The following is a 17,281-nucleotide window of genomic DNA, read 5'->3' as shown; positions in this document are numbered from 1 at the left end:
TTACCTAGACACATAGGGAAGAATTCCACAACCCAAGACTGTGTACTTGTACTATTATCTTGCTTGCATTGACTATTTCAAAACGTGTTGACTAAGTGATGACATACTTTACTGTACGTTGTATTGTTTGTCGCCTATCTCTTCAGAGTCCCCAGTGTTGCGGTTATGATTTTGGGGTTCCCGGCACACTGGACACACACTGGTCTTCTTGATTTGACAGTGGCCTTCACAAAAACACATCTGCGGCCTTGCCGAGGTCTACATCCTGATCTGGCGAAAGGCCTGCATGACAGCTAGGAGCTTCTTGTTGGGCCTGCTTCTCTGGCCGAACCTGTGCTGGCACCTCGGGCACGAGATGATTAAATCCTGCTGCTTCATGTAACGGTGAGGCATGAAAGGCAGAAGGTGTGCCCGCACTCTATGGTCACCGGATCTGTGAAGTACTCAACTAAGCAAATGACGCAGGAAGCATTGTCACAGAGAGCAGCTGCTGGGTCGGGGAAGTAGCCAGTGCAGAGGGAGGCCAAGAGCTGCTGGACCCCGGGGGCCGCCGGTACACTTGCTGTCGAGGCGGCCTCTCCCAGTCTGGTGTATGGACTATGATTTCCGCTCTCGGGCTTTCTCAGATTATTTGTGGAGAGAAGTGTCCCTGCTGGGCAGGACACTTGTATGCGCGGGCCCTCAGAGGCAGCAACCAAACAAGCCGTTCCCAAGTCTGTCAGGTTACACGGTGATCCGACCATTGGAATGGGTTTCTACAAGCATAATGTGGTACAAAAGTCAGGGACACAGACACAAGCTCAAGGGCCTGAGAGCAGAAGACCTGCGCTAAGCACGGGCATGCGCAAAAGGGCAGCTTCAGGGCAAAGAAAGTAAATACTTATTAAGTAAATTTTCCCCCCCTTTTGCCGCCCTAGCCATTTTGCCGCCCTAGGCGGCTGCCTAGTGTTGCCTAATGGTAGAAACGTCCCTGGAAATGACCCCTTCAGGCAGCGCTATCAGAATTACAGAAGGGGTTAACAAATATTTGCAACACTTTCTGTAATACCACAGTGCCCTGGGGCACAGAAAGCTCAACCGTTGCACCCCCAGGGCACTGTTTATAATACAGTCCCTGGAGCTTTGGTACAATAGCAACTGAGTTTACAGTCCATAAGGGCCTCACATACTTTGCAAGATAAGCATTATGTCACTCTAGCTAGAACAAGCCACAGTCAGCTCAGGGAGTCATGTGCTGTGCAAAGCAGGCATTTTCTCACCAACATGTTGTTTCAACCGGGGCTGGCATGCACTTTCACAAAGGGATTTGAAAAGGGTTCCATTTACAGACAGCAAATACTTAATGCTATGAAGACTGAAAGAAAGAGCTCATAGATTCCACTTACATCGCTTTTTATGGAATATAAACTTCAACTCGAGTTAAAAACGGAAAAGCTTCCACTTGCTGTGACCCCACTTTGAAGAAACTGGATTCTTTGACCAGTATCAACAGCCCTTAATGTAGGTAATACCCTTAAAACACAGTTCCACAGTACAATACTGCAAAGGGGTGGTGGAAAATGGTGCTTGGCCCAGGCTGGCAGATGGCAGAGACCAGACCTGTAAGTGACTTTGCGCCAGATGTACAACCCTAGTAAATTGCGACTCGCAATTTGGGCTCGATTGCAAGTCGCAAATTGCGAGTCGCAATTTACTATGCACAACTGTGTCAGAGACACTGATTTCAATTCCCAATGGGGTCGCAAAATGCGAGGCTCATCAATATTAATGAGGCACTCGCATTTTGTGACCCCATTAGGAACGGCTGTCCGTCCCAGGGCTGATGGCCTACTGGGCTCAGCAGACCACCATGTCTAGGACGGCTTTTATATAAAGCAGCTTTTCTTTTAAAATGCAGCCCATTTTTCTTAAAGAAAAACGAGATGCATTTTAAAAAAAATTAAATGAAACTATTTTGTTTCATTTTTTAAGGGCAGGCAGTGGTCCCTGGGACTACTGCCTGCCCTTAAAAATATTTTTGCATGCATTTGCAAAGGGGAACGGGTCCCCTGGGAAACCCCTTTCCTTTTGCAACTGCATTACCACCTACTTAAAGTAGGTGGCAATTTGCGAGAGTTTTGCGACCGCAATTCCAGTTGCAAAACGTTCATACATGGCTCATGAGTCGCTATAAGGAAGGGAACGCCCCTTCCTAATAGTGACTCGGAAAACCTATTTTGCGATTCGCTAATTGATTAGCGAGTCGCAAAATAGGTTTTGTATATGAGCCCAACGTTTTTAGCTTGTGCAAATGTGTCTTAAAACTGCCGTACATCTAGTGTTTTTTATATAGCTCACACACTTCACTTTTGCTGTTTCTAAAAATAATAAAATATTTTATTATTACTCAATTTATTCTATTCACTTTACTGATGTCAGAAGGATGGAAGGCTGGGCCTGTCTTGCTGGGATTGATACGTATAAGCTTCGGAATACCACTTTCCAGCGGGGAGCATGTAGCAGAGGAAGTAATTGTGCCACCCTCACTTGCAGCTACGTCAACGTTTCTACTTCCCACAAACCTATACCATCCTGTTACCACCTCCATAGCATCTTCCCGATCTGCAACCTGACTTTGTGATGACCACGGCCGTTGAACCAAGATAATAACAACTTTAAAACCAATATTAAAAGCACAGCAGTACACACTGAGAAATGCCTGTTGCAGAACATGTGAGGGAAGGGCAGTTTTTAACTGCACCCCTCTCCCTCCTACGCTCCTAACTCAATCTGTGAAAGATGGAGTAGCTGCAGTTGCAAGAACACAGAAAGAGGAACCAGCAACACAAGTATATTTAACAATTCTGCAGTAACTGTGCTTATGGTCTGACTAACCCTTCCTCAAAAAACTCTTCATTCAGACCTCCTCCTCCTCCTTTATGTTAGCTTCGCTTCACAGTTTTTACTGTGGGAAACATTTACCTCAAAGTATTTCCATCAGAGTAACTGTTTGTTACATTGGGAACTATTACATCTCATGTCTTTACACCAGGAGTTGTTAACTCCAAGGGTAAAAATAATGGCAAGTAGGAGTTTTAAGGGTTCAGGCATGGGTTGTGTTCACGAGTAGTAAGAAGACGATTTAGGGTTTAGGGATGGGTAGGGTTTAGGGGTTATAGGGCTCAGGGATGGTTTGGAATAAGGGCTAGTAAGAAGTTTTTATTGTTCGAGGATAGGTTGGATAAGAGATAGTAAGACGTTTTTAGAGTTCAGGGATAGAATGGGCTAAGGGGTTGCAAGGGGATTTTAGGGTGTAGGAATGGGTAGTATACAGGCAGTAGTAAGGGGTGTTCCAAGAGCATTATTTTTACGTTATTTTCTACTTTGGAAATATTTCCGGGTGTTTCATGGTTACAATACAGTATCTTTTCACTACTATAGATTGTCGGTGTTTGAATTTAAATAGTAGGTGGGCTTTCAGTACTTGACATAATTCCCACTCTACTTTCATTACTCCTTTTGAAAGGAGCATTTTTTGACTCTAAAACACATTTCTACTAATATTTTGGGGTTTTCAAAGGACATACTAATTGGACCTTCCTTTTTCACAGGAGTAAGTTAGTTGGATGTAATCCCTTAAAACGTACACATTATTCCTGTTTCCTGGTTTGTTTCAGGAGCACTTTTTAAACACATATTATGGCCCTGATTTAATAACAATTTGTGCCGGGTTTACATCAGAAAAGTAATGGAAACCAGTACATAGTGTAGAATGGAGATTTACGTTGCCGAGCATAACTTGTGTTGCGCTCAAAGTAGCCGTTTAAGTAACTCAAATGAGCTTTATGCACCACTTTGTGCCAAAGGGGGCATACTAAGGGTGGTACATTGGTGTTTTCATGCAACCACTCATGTATTTTGAACTGAAACCCTATTTACTACAATAGTTAGGCAGGGCTTTGTGCCAAACATTTACACCTCCCTAAGGCACGCACAATGCTGGAGTATTTTTTTTTCACAGTACACACAAACATGGAAAGGTTTTATAGTATGTCAAAAAATAGTATTTTGTACTCAAAGGGTATCCTTCCAGTACAAAACCATGGTGAGAAATCATGCAAACACCTTTGCACTATAGTGCAAGTGTGTGTGCATTGGCTCAAGGCTGCCCACAATGCACCAGTGCAGGAGAGAGAGAAACAACACCATCTCATGGTAGAGCATAACCACGCAGTCTTTGCATTAGAAGTGGCAGTCGGAGAAAACATTGAAGAAATTAAGAAAAATGCCAGCACATTCGCAGAGCACTTGGTTGCTTTCCTAAGAAATGGGGGCATATTTAAAATAAACTGGGGAGCGCGGTTTTACTAAAATATATTAGTAACGCCACGCTCCAACAGTTTTAAAATGCAGGGATGCGCCATATTTACAGAAATATGGCACACCATTGCATTTTACCTAGCTCTGGCTCTAAAAAATCTGCCTAGTGCCAGTGCAGGCACCCTAGCGGCATATTGCTAGGGTGCCTGCGCTTGTTTACGTACCGCCAGGGATACCTTCCTGAACATAAACAATCCTACCAGGCAATTTGCTCTATCTATGTGTGCTGCCGAATGCAGCACACATGGACAGAGCAATATAAGAGGAGAAATATTTCATTTCTCCTCGTATTGCCTATTTAGAACCATGTATTTCCTGGTCTTATTTTAGGCGCTGCAGCACACCTTGTAAATATAGGGCAGTGTCAAAAAGCAATGGGTGTCACGGCGGAATGTCCACGGCAACAACGATTGCACGGTCCTTTCACGTTAAGTGCTGCATGAATGGGGGCATTATTTAAAAGTGGCGTTAAAAACCAGAATGTCACAAAAAGTGATGTCTGGTGGCATTAACTCCTCGTAAACATGGCCCCTGGTTCAAAATGTCTTCCAACACGTCTCTGGACAAATATCTGCCGTTCCAAACTTGAAAAGAACTATAACAGGTTAATGGAATAGCGGACACTGGCCACAAAAATCCTTTGCTGCTAACTGAGCCCTGAGGCGGAAAGCTGGGGCTTTAGGCCATTGTTTTATGAATTTGCTGCTCGACCCGTTGCTATTTGCATTATTTGCACTGTTGGTTTTTTAAATTGATTTTAAAAGCTGCTGCACTTTTTGGGGCACTTCTTAACCCACCTGGATCCTCTCAGCTGTCCCCGCAGCCGATTTGGGGCTGATGTAGGACGCTGATAGGAAAGACGCCATTTTGGGTGAGGCGACGGGTTGCGGACCAGTTGGTTCTTCCGCCCCGCCGTGGCCAGTATAAAAACGCTGCTTTTGAGCCCCCCTCCCCGATTTGCTGCTAACTGAGCCCTGAGGCAGAAAGCCGGGGCTTTAGCCCATTGTTTTATGAATTTGCTGCTCGACCCGTTGCTATTTGCAGTATTTGCACTGTTGGTTTTTGAAATTGATTTTAAAAGCTGCTGCACTTTTTGGGGCACTTCTTAACCCACCTGGACCCTCTCAGCTGTCCCCGCAGCCGATTTGGGGCTGACGTGGGATGCTGATAGGAAAGACGCCATTTTGGGTGAGGCGACGGGTTGCGGACCAGTTGGTTCTTCCGCCCCGCCCTCGCCAGTATAAAAACGCTGCTTTTGAGCCCCCCCCCCTGATTTGCTGCTAACTGAGCCCTGAGGCGGAAAGCCAGGGCTTTAGGCCATTGTTTAATGAATTTGCTGCTCGACCCGTTGCTATTTGCATTATTTGCACTGTTGGTTTTTTAAATTTATTTTCAAAGCTGCTGCACTTTTTGGGGCACTTCTTAACCCACCTGGACCCTCTCAGCTGTCTCCGCAGCCGATTTGGGGCTGACGTGGGACGCTGATAGGAAAGACGCCATTTTGGGTGAGGCGACGGGTTGCGGACCAGTTGGTTCTTCCGCCCCGCCCTCGCCAGTATAAAAACGCTGCTTTTAAGCCCCCCGCCCTGATTTGCTGCTAACTGAGTCCTGAGGCGGAAAGCCGGGGCTGTAGGCCATTGTTTTATGAATTTGCTGCTCGACCCGTTGCGATTTGCATTATTTGCACTGTTGGTTTTTTTTAATTGATTTTAAAAGCTGCTGCACTTTTTGGGGCACTTCTTAACCCACCTGGACCCTCTCAGCTGTCCCCGCAGCCGATTTGGGGCTGACGTGGGACGCTGATAGGAAAGACGCCATTTTGGGTGAGGCGACGGGTTGGGACCAGTTGGTTCTTCTGCCCCGCCCTCTTTCCACCTGACCCCGCATCCTCCCGTCCACCCTTTCTCAGTATTTATGGCAATGATTTCCCGTCCGCGCCGCGGGCGGGCGGGCGCAGCGGGTGCGCCGGCGGCGCGCCAAAGGCGTGCCCCTTTGCGCCCGTCCGCGCCCAAACGGGTCCTGGGGCCATACCCCCTGGCCTAATGGCCAAGCCATCCCCTAGACTTACTTACAGCGCCAGCTTATTGCGAGCTTACTTGCCCCACCGCCATGCAGACTGTTCCACGTTCAGCTTAACTAGTAAGTCCTCGCAGTATTGCTCTAACTGCTCTCTGTCACTCGAGGTTCCTCAACTTTGTCATAGCTGTATACCTCAACCGCCGATCATCCCTAAAAACTGCATATAACTTTTTCAGCATGAACTGTCGTTCCGTACCAAAGCACAGACGTGAGATCTTTGACCTCCTAAACGATGAACAACCGCCCTCTTTGTCACGGAGTCGTGACTTCATGACGGCTCTGGCCCGGACATCGCTGAAGCACTCCCGGCTAACTACGCTATGGTCAGGTGTGATAGGGTGGCCAAAGTTGGTGGGGGCATCGCTATTATTTTTAAAAACGTATATCAATGCCTTTTAGATCGTATTAATTTACAAAATTGTGAAGCCGTGTCTTTTAGACTTGTCCTTCATCCCAAAATTTCCCTAAATGGCATCCTAATCTACCGCCCACCGGGGCCAGCCAACGACTGGGTCTCTCACATGTCTGAGCTTATTGCCTCCGTGCTGCGGAATTCTAGTACTCTTCTAGTCGTGGGTGATTTTAATATTCATTTGGACGACCTTAGCAATAGTGTAGCTAGAACCCTGATCACTGACCTCCATGCGAGGAACGTCATTTTACTTTATCATGGTTCCACACACAAAGGTGGACATCTCTTAGACCCCATTTTCTCCAATCTGCCGGACCTACAATGCCTTCCGGCTTTGCCCGTCCTTTGGTCAGATCACTATTTAGTCAACTTCAGGATCTCGCCCTTGACTACCTCAGCTCCGCACAGAGGCAACCACGTGGAAAGGAGAAGGGCATGGAGGAAATTGGACATCGGCTCCTTGAATAAAGCTCTTGCCTCCCATCTCCCTTTGGATTTGTCCACATCAGTTGATGCGGAAACTTCTGCGATGCTGATGGACTCCTGGCTAAAAAACGCTATTGATACCGTCCTCCCCGCTTCTCTAAAGCAGGACGCACCTCACAAGATGCCAGCCCCTTGGTACACCGAGGCATTAAAAGTTGAGAAGTCCCGCTGCAAGAAGCTTGAGCGCATTTGGCGCAAAGATTATTCTAAGCAGGCAGCTCTGGCCTACAGAAATGCCTTAAAATCTTACCACAAAGCGTGTGCCTCTACTAGGGCTAGCTTTGTGACGAAGTCCATAACAGATGCCATCGACAAATCCAAAGTCCTGTTCGGCCTACTGAAAAATCTCGCAGGCTCCTTCACATCAGCAAAAACTCCTCCTCTGACAAATAGGAAATGCGATGAAATTGCCTAGTTCTTCATAAGTAAGGTGGAGAAGATCCACCAGGACATCTCCACCTGTAATCCCAACAACAAGTCCATAGCTCAACCCACTCCAGGAGAGGGTGCACCCCGGCCCGTGACCTCTATTCTCCATCCGCTTCTAACTTGGCCTGTACTACAGCCTGAAGGTCTTCACGAAATGCTTTGCAATATAAAATCTGGCTTCCCTTAGGATCCCCTCCCTATCTCTGTACTTAGGGCGCTTGATCCCCCGCAATTGTCTACAATCTGTTCCACTTTGAATCTATCACTAAAGACTGCCACGGTTCCTGCCATCTGGAAGCATGCAATGGTTACGCCACTTTTGAAAAAGCCAACTGCTGACCCGGAGCTTCTTGCCAACTACCGCCCCATTTCACTGTTACCTGCTTTTTCCAAGGTCCTCAAGCGTCATATTCACCTTCATCTCACTCAGTTTGTGAGCTCCAACAACTTACTTCATCCCTCGCAGTCTGGTTTCTGGCCTGGTTTCTCGACGGAGACCACACTCCTGGGCGTCACAGAGAACCTGCGGTCCCTGCTTGACAAAGGTGAAACGGCCGCGCTGATATTACTTGATTTCAGCGCGGCATTTGACACTATCTCACAAAAAAATCCTTCTAGACGCCTTAGCCACCATGGGCGTAGAAGGATCGGCTTTGGACTGGCTGGCCTATTTTCTTTCTAAGCGCACCTTTCAGATTTTCTCCCATTCCGCCACCTCCAATACCTGTTCACAGTCCCATGGTGTCCCTCAGGTTTCTATTCTCAGTCCCCTACTTTTTAATCTTTATGTCACCCCTCTGGCTCACATAGCTGATAGCGTCGGTCTCACGCTATTCACATATGCCGACGACTCCCAGGTCATCTTTTCACTTACCAACTCTGACAAGGCCTCCTCTTGCCTCCTTCAGCTTGGACTTGGAGAAATAGCAAATGGATGAATCACAATCTTCTCAAGCTGAATGGCGAGAAGACGGAGGTCCTTGTCCTAGGACATAAGCCTAACCTGTGGACTTCGAGACACTGGCCGGCAAATCTGGGTCCTCTTCCCGTACCAGTGGAGCAGGTACGAAATTTGGGCGTAGCCATTGACAGGGACCTGACAATGCAATGTCAAGTCAGTAAAGTATCAGCCACATGTTTCACCATTATACGTTGGCTTAAAAAGATCCTGTGGATGCTGCCTGATGACACAAGGAGGACGGTGGTGGGTGCCTTGGTCACCTCCCGGTTGGATTATGGCAACGTACTCTACCTGGGGGTGGCCAAGGCTGTAACCCGACGCCTGCAGCTGGTACAAAATGCTGCAGCGCGTCTTCTTAGCGGTTGCCGTAAAACTGACCACATATCCAGCCGCCTCCGTGATCTTCACTGGTTGAAGGTGGAAAACCGGGTGAAGTTTAAGGCTCTCACCTATATGCACAAAATCAGGCACAAGACGGCACCTAGTTATTTACAGACCCTAGTAAAATCCTATTCCCCCTTTGCCTATTTGGGGCCTAAGTTATGGAACTCTCTTCCTTTGGCCATTCGGTCTGAGGACAGCCTTATTTGCTTTCGTAAAGCCGTTAAGACCTGGCTTTTCGATCAATAACTATTTGGCCTATTATTCTTTGTTAGCTGCATTATCTCAGCGCTGGGAGACCCTTACGGGTAACTGTCGCGCTCTATAAGCCCAAATAATAAATAAATAAATAAATAAACAAAGAACTGAGGGCCAGATGTATGACCCTATTTTGTATGCGCAAATGGGTTCGCGACCAGTTTGCGCATGCAAAATACCATAGTGCCATATACAAACCCTATTTAGCGATTTGCAATTTTTTGGTGATTCGTTAAATAGGATTTGCGACTCGCTATTAGGAAGGGGCGTTCCAGAGGCGTCCCTTCCTAATAGCGACTCGCTACCCTATATAAGAATGTTTTGTGACCGCAATTGTGGTTGCAAAACACTTGCAATTTACTGTCCTCTTCAAGAGGGTAGTAACCCATTCGCAAATGGAAAAGAGTCACCAGGGGACCACTTTCCCTTTGTGAATGCAGGTGAAAATATTTTTTAGGGGCAGGCCCATAAAAAATGAAACAAAAAGGTTTCTTTTTTCTTTTTCTTACATGCATCCCGTTTTCTTTTAAGGAAAACGGTCTGCATTAAAAAAACTGCTTTATTTAAAAGTAGTCCCAAACATGGAGGTCTGCTGAGCCCAGCAGGCCACCATACCTGGGAGGGCCAGCCATTCCCAATGGGGTCGCAAATTGCAAGTGCCGCATGAATATTGATGAGGCATGCAATTTGGGACCCCATTGGGAATTGCAAACAGTGTCTCTGACACTGTTGTACATAGCAACTCGCAAATTGTGACTCGCAATTGAGCGCAGTTTGCTAGTCGCAAAATGCTATGGTCGTACACCCGGCCCTAAGTCCTTGAAAATGTCACTTTCCCTGCCGCCCATAAAGAAAGAATCGCATACTAATCTATTAAGTGTCTATCTCCAAATTCCAGAACACATTTCAGTCTCAAATGCGGACGCACTCAGAGTTCCTTGACTGAGATCAGTCAGAAGTGCTAATTCAAGATTCTTCAACCACAAGCTTCTTTCTTCCAGGAAAGCAACAGAACAACGGGAGGGTGATGCAATGGTGTGGTTTGTATTTAAGTTGTGGTCACAAAATGTCCTTCAACATTTCCTACGCTCTCGCAAGATTGCGAAATCTTATTCTCGAGAAAGTTTGGCTGTCTTTTATCTTGGTGCAGCATCTGCTGGCAAAAAGGCCCACAAACAAAGCGTGCTTGGCCATATGCCAACTGACTATTTTCCTGCCATTGGTTCCACAGATGTTGTGCATGCAAGGTGGCAATAACGCTCCTGACATTTTCTATGCAGCTGGCAAGTGTGCTTATTTTTGCATGCACTTAAGACTCGGTGAGAATTAATCCATTAAAGCACGAGTAGTCTCACTGAGGCCCAATCTCCCGACTGAGCATGCGAATTTTAAAAATTATTTTCTACTTTTGGAAAAGTCTTGGTTCTTTGTGATTTCAATAAAGATTGGTTCACTGCTATGGATTTTAGCTGTTTTAATTCAGATGGTAGGTGGGATTCGGGTACAGTACTTGACATAAGTTCCTCCCTTCATTCATTCCTTCATTTGAAAATGGATGTATGCTTGGGTGTTGGCCTGCTTCTCAAACCAATTGGCCCTTGTGAATGTGAGAAATCACAACAGCACGCCTTGCTCCTCAACTTATGTGGATCTGACCACCTTGCTGCTTAACTCTGCCTGTAACCCATTGCTTAACCCTGCACACCACAAAAAAGCCCCATTCTGTGCTCAGAGTTCCCCCTACTCATTAATGTATAGGATCTCACTTTTCACTCAGTTGCAATGAGTGGGGTGCATCATTGTACCGCAGTGGCACCTTGTACTGGACGGGGTGGTGGGGTGTTTAAAAAAAAAAAGAAAGGATGTAGCCTTATGGCTAGAGCGGTCTACTTGGAATCTGGGCAACTGGGTTCGAGTCTCGTGCCTAACAAAAATTAAAGTGTCCATCTGTATCGAAACTGGTGCTCATGTAAAGTACTCTGATACCAAGTTTCTCGGGTCAAGTTCGTTCCATATAAAACTCTAAAAAACCAAAAAAACACTTATCTTTGTAAGGCCGCCGAATCTTCTCTGTTGTCATCTCTCGTCCGTTTCTCTTCCGGAGTCATGAAGCCATGACAGCAGCGTGTGATTGGTCTGACCGCCGTGGTTTGGGCAGAGGGAGCCTGCGCATGTTCTCCACCTAGATTGCGCTTTACAGCCAGGGGGAGAACATGCTAAGTGCGCATGGCTGTTTTGCTGGCCCACAATTGCAGCCAAACCGTCATGTGAAATTAAATGCACATATTTTTTTCCTCCCCCTGCTGGGCTTGATGACAGCCAAGCCCTTCCTCAAAACCTGCTTCAGCATGGAAAAATAAAATGATACCAACATCGTGTTGTTATCATTTTATTTTTCCTTCTTTGTGCTTCTGAAAAGCAGTGGTGCAACTGCTGTAGCTTTGGAGGGGGTGATGAGAGACTGGAAGATAGATTCCAGTCAGAGAAACAAAATGGGCTTGATTGCCATGCTCAATGTGTTGCTTGGATTTGCGATTGTGGGATGATTGCACTGTGATATGTGGATACGTGAGATTGATTTCAAAACAATAAGTGACACTGTCGAAAAGTAGTGGGCTGTGAGGAACTTAGGGAATGGGCCATTGCATCCCTCCCATGTTTAGGTGTAGTAGGAGAAAGGAGACATTCATTTTATAAGATAAGGGGATGTAGGAATGGAAAAATTAGCATTGCAGGGAAGGGCATCAAAGCCATGTAGAAATGAGAATGTGGAGATTTGTTACATATGGTATTGACAGCATGACGTGGCGGTGATAAAAAAGAATATGGGAGAAGAAAGGAAACATCAAAACAGAAAGCAACAGTGATGTGAGAAGGGTGGTAAGGCTGGAAGGGAAAAATTGGGGTCATATTATCAAGACCAGGCAATAAACTTATCGCCTCTTTAGCGTCCGTTTTCAGGCGTAAAGAGGCGATAACTTTATTCGCCAAATCAACAAGGACACGCCAGTGCATGTTTTGCAGACTTAGCCCCCGTTTCCAGCATGCCTAACTTTGCATCGCTAATGAGATGCAAAGAAGGCGTGTCTGTGAAACCAACTAGGGAAAATATCGCGAAGGCAGCTTGGCGATATTAACAAGGAAGGGTAGCGATATTTTACATCTCGTTAAGTATGCCTTAACATAGGAATTTAACATCTGTTAAATTCCTGAATAAGGCATACCTAACATGGGGGTGGATTGTGTGGCTATGACCACAGGCCTATCATCTAGGATTTCGCTGCTTTCCATGGAACATCGCTGGAAAACCAGCGATGTTCCATGGAAAGCATCGTTATTGCTAGGATAATTATCGTCATTGCTCTAAGCATTGTTGATACAGCGCTAGCATGGCGATAATTATCTGCGATAGCCGGCATTAAATATTTTAACACTAAGAGCGGCCAGCGATAATTATCGCTAGCCGTTGATAATATGCATCTGGATAATTATTGTGGTGAGTGTGGAAGTGAGAGGGATAGTGGTAACTAAAGAAAGTAGGACAAGGAAAGGACAGGGACTGTTGAAAGTTTGAGGCTGGGCTGAGAAACGCTGACCAACATCATTTACAGAGAATAGTGGAGCAGAGGGATGCCCAGCGCAGAGCATTAGTTACTCATCACCCAGGTTCCTCAATGAGGTAGGCTTAGAAGCAGTAACAGCCTGTTGAAGCTAATGAGTCTTTTAATTTCTGCAAGTGAATTGTTATTGGAACATGTAACCACACAATTTGAAATAAACCTGGATTATTTTATCATTATTCTGTGCTGCCATTTAGGGCCAGATGTAGGTAGCCTAATACCGGTCGGTAACGGCCGAAAATCGGTGTTTTCGGCCGTTACCGACCGGTATTCGGAAAATGAGATGTAGGTCGCCGAAAACCGGTAAAAATACCGAATCGGTAGATTACCGGCTCGGTAAAGAAACCGAGTCGGTAAAAGTACCGACTCGGTAAAATTACCGAGTCGGAACAAATACCGAGTCGGTAAAAGTTCCGACTCGGTAAAATTACCGAGTCGGAAGAAATACCGTGTCGGTAAAAGTTCCGACTCTGTAAAATTACCGAGTCGGAATATACGAAATGGAAAATACCACGCCATCGAGATGTAGGAGAGCCTTAAAATACCGAATTGTTCCGAAATTCGGTAATTAAGAGTCGGTAATTAACATGGATTGCAAGCAGGTGGTAATCAGGTGCAGCCTATAAAAAAGGACCCCAAAATGCAACACAGGAAACAGAATGGCAGCATTTTACGTCATAGCAAGACGGCTAAGGCTACAGGCAGCAGGTGAGAGGGAATGGAGAAGGGAGGAACAGGTATATAGGCTAAGGATTACACTCATCCAATTGACAGAGCCAGAGATACTGCAGAGATACAGACTGCACCCTGAAACCATCATGGACCTGATCAGGGACCTGCATCCACTCTTGGACCACCCAAGACCAAGGGCCCATGCCATCCCACCCCATGTCCAGGTGCTCTGTAGCATACACCTCCTAGCATCCGGGAGCTACCAGAGTATAGTTGCAGCGGCAGGTGGGGTGTCCCAGAGCTGCCTGTCGCGTTTTTTCAAAAAGTTCCTGGATGCCATGATGCAAAGAATGGATCAGTACATCCACTTCCCAGACACTGATGCGGACTTGCTCAGGACCAAGACTGACTTTTACCTCATGGCAAACTTCCCACACGTGATTGGCTGCATTGATGGGACCCACATCCCCATTTGCCCCCCTGCTGCCACAGAGCACATATACAGGAACAGGAAGTCAACACACACGATTAATGTTCAAGCAATCTGTGATGCCAAGTTCTTCATCACAGACATAGTGGCCAGATACCCAGGAAGTACCCACGATTCATTTATCTTCCAGAACAGTGGGATCTATACCCGCCTGACAGCGGGTGAATTCGGGGAAGGATACCTGCTAGGTAAAGAAATGGGTGACACTCCCTTGATAGATGAAGCAGACGTATGTTAATGTGTGCATCTGAGTAATGTATATTTTGTCTTCCACTTTAGGGGATAGTGCATATGCACTCCGTTCCTTCGTCCTGACACCCTACCTCAACCCAACAACCCCCAGCCAGAGATGTTACAATGTGGCACATAAATACACCCGCAACATCATTGAGCGCACCTTTGGGCTCTTGAAGAGCCGGTTCCGCTGCCTCCACAAAAGTGGGGGGGCACGCCAGTACTCACCTGTAACGTGCTGTAAGATTATTGCTACGTGTGCGATGTTGCACAAGCTCGCTACTAAGAGGGGCACAGAGGTGGAATTGGAGGACTATGAAGACCATGATGATGAGCAGGCACTACCATCAGCCAACCCAGTAGGAGGACCAACACCCACAGACGGTAGACAGAGACGGGCAGAAATCACACACAACTACTTCTGAGTAAGTATAGAGACAAAGCACGTATTGTATTTCAAAGCACGTAGTTTAATTTAGCACTACGTCGAAATGACATGAGACACACAATACACATACTAGTGTGCCCAGCACTACTGTGTGGATGGGGGTTACGTCACCCTCACATGTCCATGAGCAAAAGTCTGACTCACTGCTTGCGTCCAAGAACACCCAGGCGTGCTGCCTGATGTTGATTAGGTTCAGAGTCTGCTGTGCCTGCGCCGGCACTCTGGCGTCTGCTGCTCCTCCTTACTTCAGGGCCTGGGGTGCTGCGCCGGCACTCTGGCGTCTGCTGCTCCTCCTTACTTCAGGGCCTGGGGTGCTGCTCCTGCTACTAGGGGTATCTGTGTCCCCAACTGCTTTTAGTCCTGTGGTGGCTGACTGGTTAGTCAGCAGCACTTCAAGTGCTGTAGTGACTCTCCCCATCCCCCGGGATAGATCCGTAGAGCAGTGCACCAGGCCCTCCTGCATTGCAACTGAACGGCGACACATGAGTGAAGTCGCAGTTGCTAGTTGGCGCATTCCCCTTGTCTCATGATGTGTGCGATGGCTCTCCCTGCGCCTTTGTACACGGTCCTCTCTCAGTTCCTCACACAGTGTCGCCACAGACTGAGACATTTCCCTGACTCCCTCTGCCATTTCCCTCATGCTGTCTGCCATTGATGTGATTCCATTGTTAAAGTCTGTGAATTTGCTGTTCATAATTCGCATCTGCCTGTGTACTGCACTTATCCCTCTTGCCTGCAGGCGCTGGACCTTCACCATTGTGGTCTCGAGGCCTTGGAACACAATCTCATCATGGCCACTGCCGCATGACTCCCGGACCCTGCGACGTCTTGTTCCTTCTGATGGCCTGACAGGAGTGGATGTGTGCCCTGGTGCATTCCCTGCCATAGACTGCATTGCCTCATCATCTTCCCCTTCCTCATCCGAGGATGTTTGTAGGATCCTATGAGGGGGTCCCTCATGCCTCACAGGCCTGAGGATTTCAGACACCTCGGAGTCAGCTGGTGTGTGTGACTGTATTTCCGCAGGTAGTGGTGAGCCTATGAGCACAGGAGATGCTTCCAGTTGCATTGTGTCATCTGCCTCTGGTATGTCTGCTGCTTGTGCGCATGGCGCTGTGGGTCTTGCACTGCTGGGCCCAGCATCCCTGCCTTCTTCCGCAGTGCTATCCTTTTGGGGATGTGTCTTCTCCCTCAACTGCTGGGACTTGCGTGATGTCTCTCCTGTGGACAGACATGGACAGTATCTTAGTGGTGCTTTCACCTTGTTTATCAACATTAAATTACACTTTCACATCACTATTTTCTGCTCCTCCCATGTGTCTGCTTGTATTGTGTGGCATGCCTGACGAAATTTAATGGTGACTGTTCATATGGGTATTCTAATGACTACCACTCCCATAATGCATTGCAGGTGAGTACTAAACTCAGAACTGGATTTCCTTATTACATAGACACATTGGGGGAGGTACACAGGCAGGGGGTGTGGGATGATGGACATGTCCCTTACCTTTCTTAGCTGCAGCTCGGGCTGAGCTGTCTGCATCACCAATCCCCAGGACGCAATCTGGCTCCAGTGTGGACTCCACTAGCTCTTCAAGGTCTGTGAGTGTAGGTGCCTTGTTCTTCCCACCACCTGTTAAATTGGATTCCTTCCTTCTTGCAGCCAGTTTTTTCTTTGTGACGATCCTTAGATCGTACCATCGTTTTTTTAGGTCGTCCACTTCCCTGTTGGTGATTCCAATGGCGTTGATTTTAGTCTGGATCCCCAGCCAGGTGCTCCTCTTCACAGCCTCTGGTACCTGCAGGGAATGTTTTCCAAATATTCTTGGGTAGTGCTTCACTACTCCTCCACCAGCACCTGCAGTTCTCCAGTGCTAAACTTCATCTTCCTCTTCCTCTCAGGTCCATCCCTCTGTGAGTCTTGTTGCTCCATTTGGTTAACCTGCAGGGATCTGCTTCACAACTGGCTGTCTCTGTGAGACTGCTCTCCGGTGTGATCAGTTACACTGCACCTGCATGGGTGTGGCCACTTCCTGGTTGTGGGGTGGGGTCGATGCACAGGATTGGTCTATTGCTCTGTTGGTTGGCTGAGGGGCGGGATGGAGACACCTGATTGGTTGATACTTCAACTGCCTGATATTTGTATCCCCGACTCGGTATTTACCGACTCGGTATTTACCGACTCGGTATTTACCGGTCAGTAAATACCGAGTCGGTAGTTTCAATGCATTCCTATGGGCATCCGGGCCCATAGGATTGCATGTGACTTACCGACTCGGTATTTGCAGTATCGGTAAATACCGATTCGGTGATTACCGTGCATGGGTTACCGATTTTTACCGAATCGGTATTTTTTACCGGATTTTGACCTACATCTCGTTTCACTTTTCTTAAATACCGATTCGGTAAAAATCGGTATTTTAGAGTCGGTAAAAATGTGTTACCTACATCT

Source organism: Lissotriton helveticus, chromosome 4_1, assembly GCF_964261635.1.
Source record: "Lissotriton helveticus chromosome 4_1, aLisHel1.1, whole genome shotgun sequence".
NCBI classification, from domain to species: domain Eukaryota; kingdom Metazoa; phylum Chordata; class Amphibia; order Caudata; family Salamandridae; genus Lissotriton; species Lissotriton helveticus.
The sequence above is the reverse complement of the archived record's forward strand: the minus strand, read 5'-3'. Positions refer to the sequence as shown.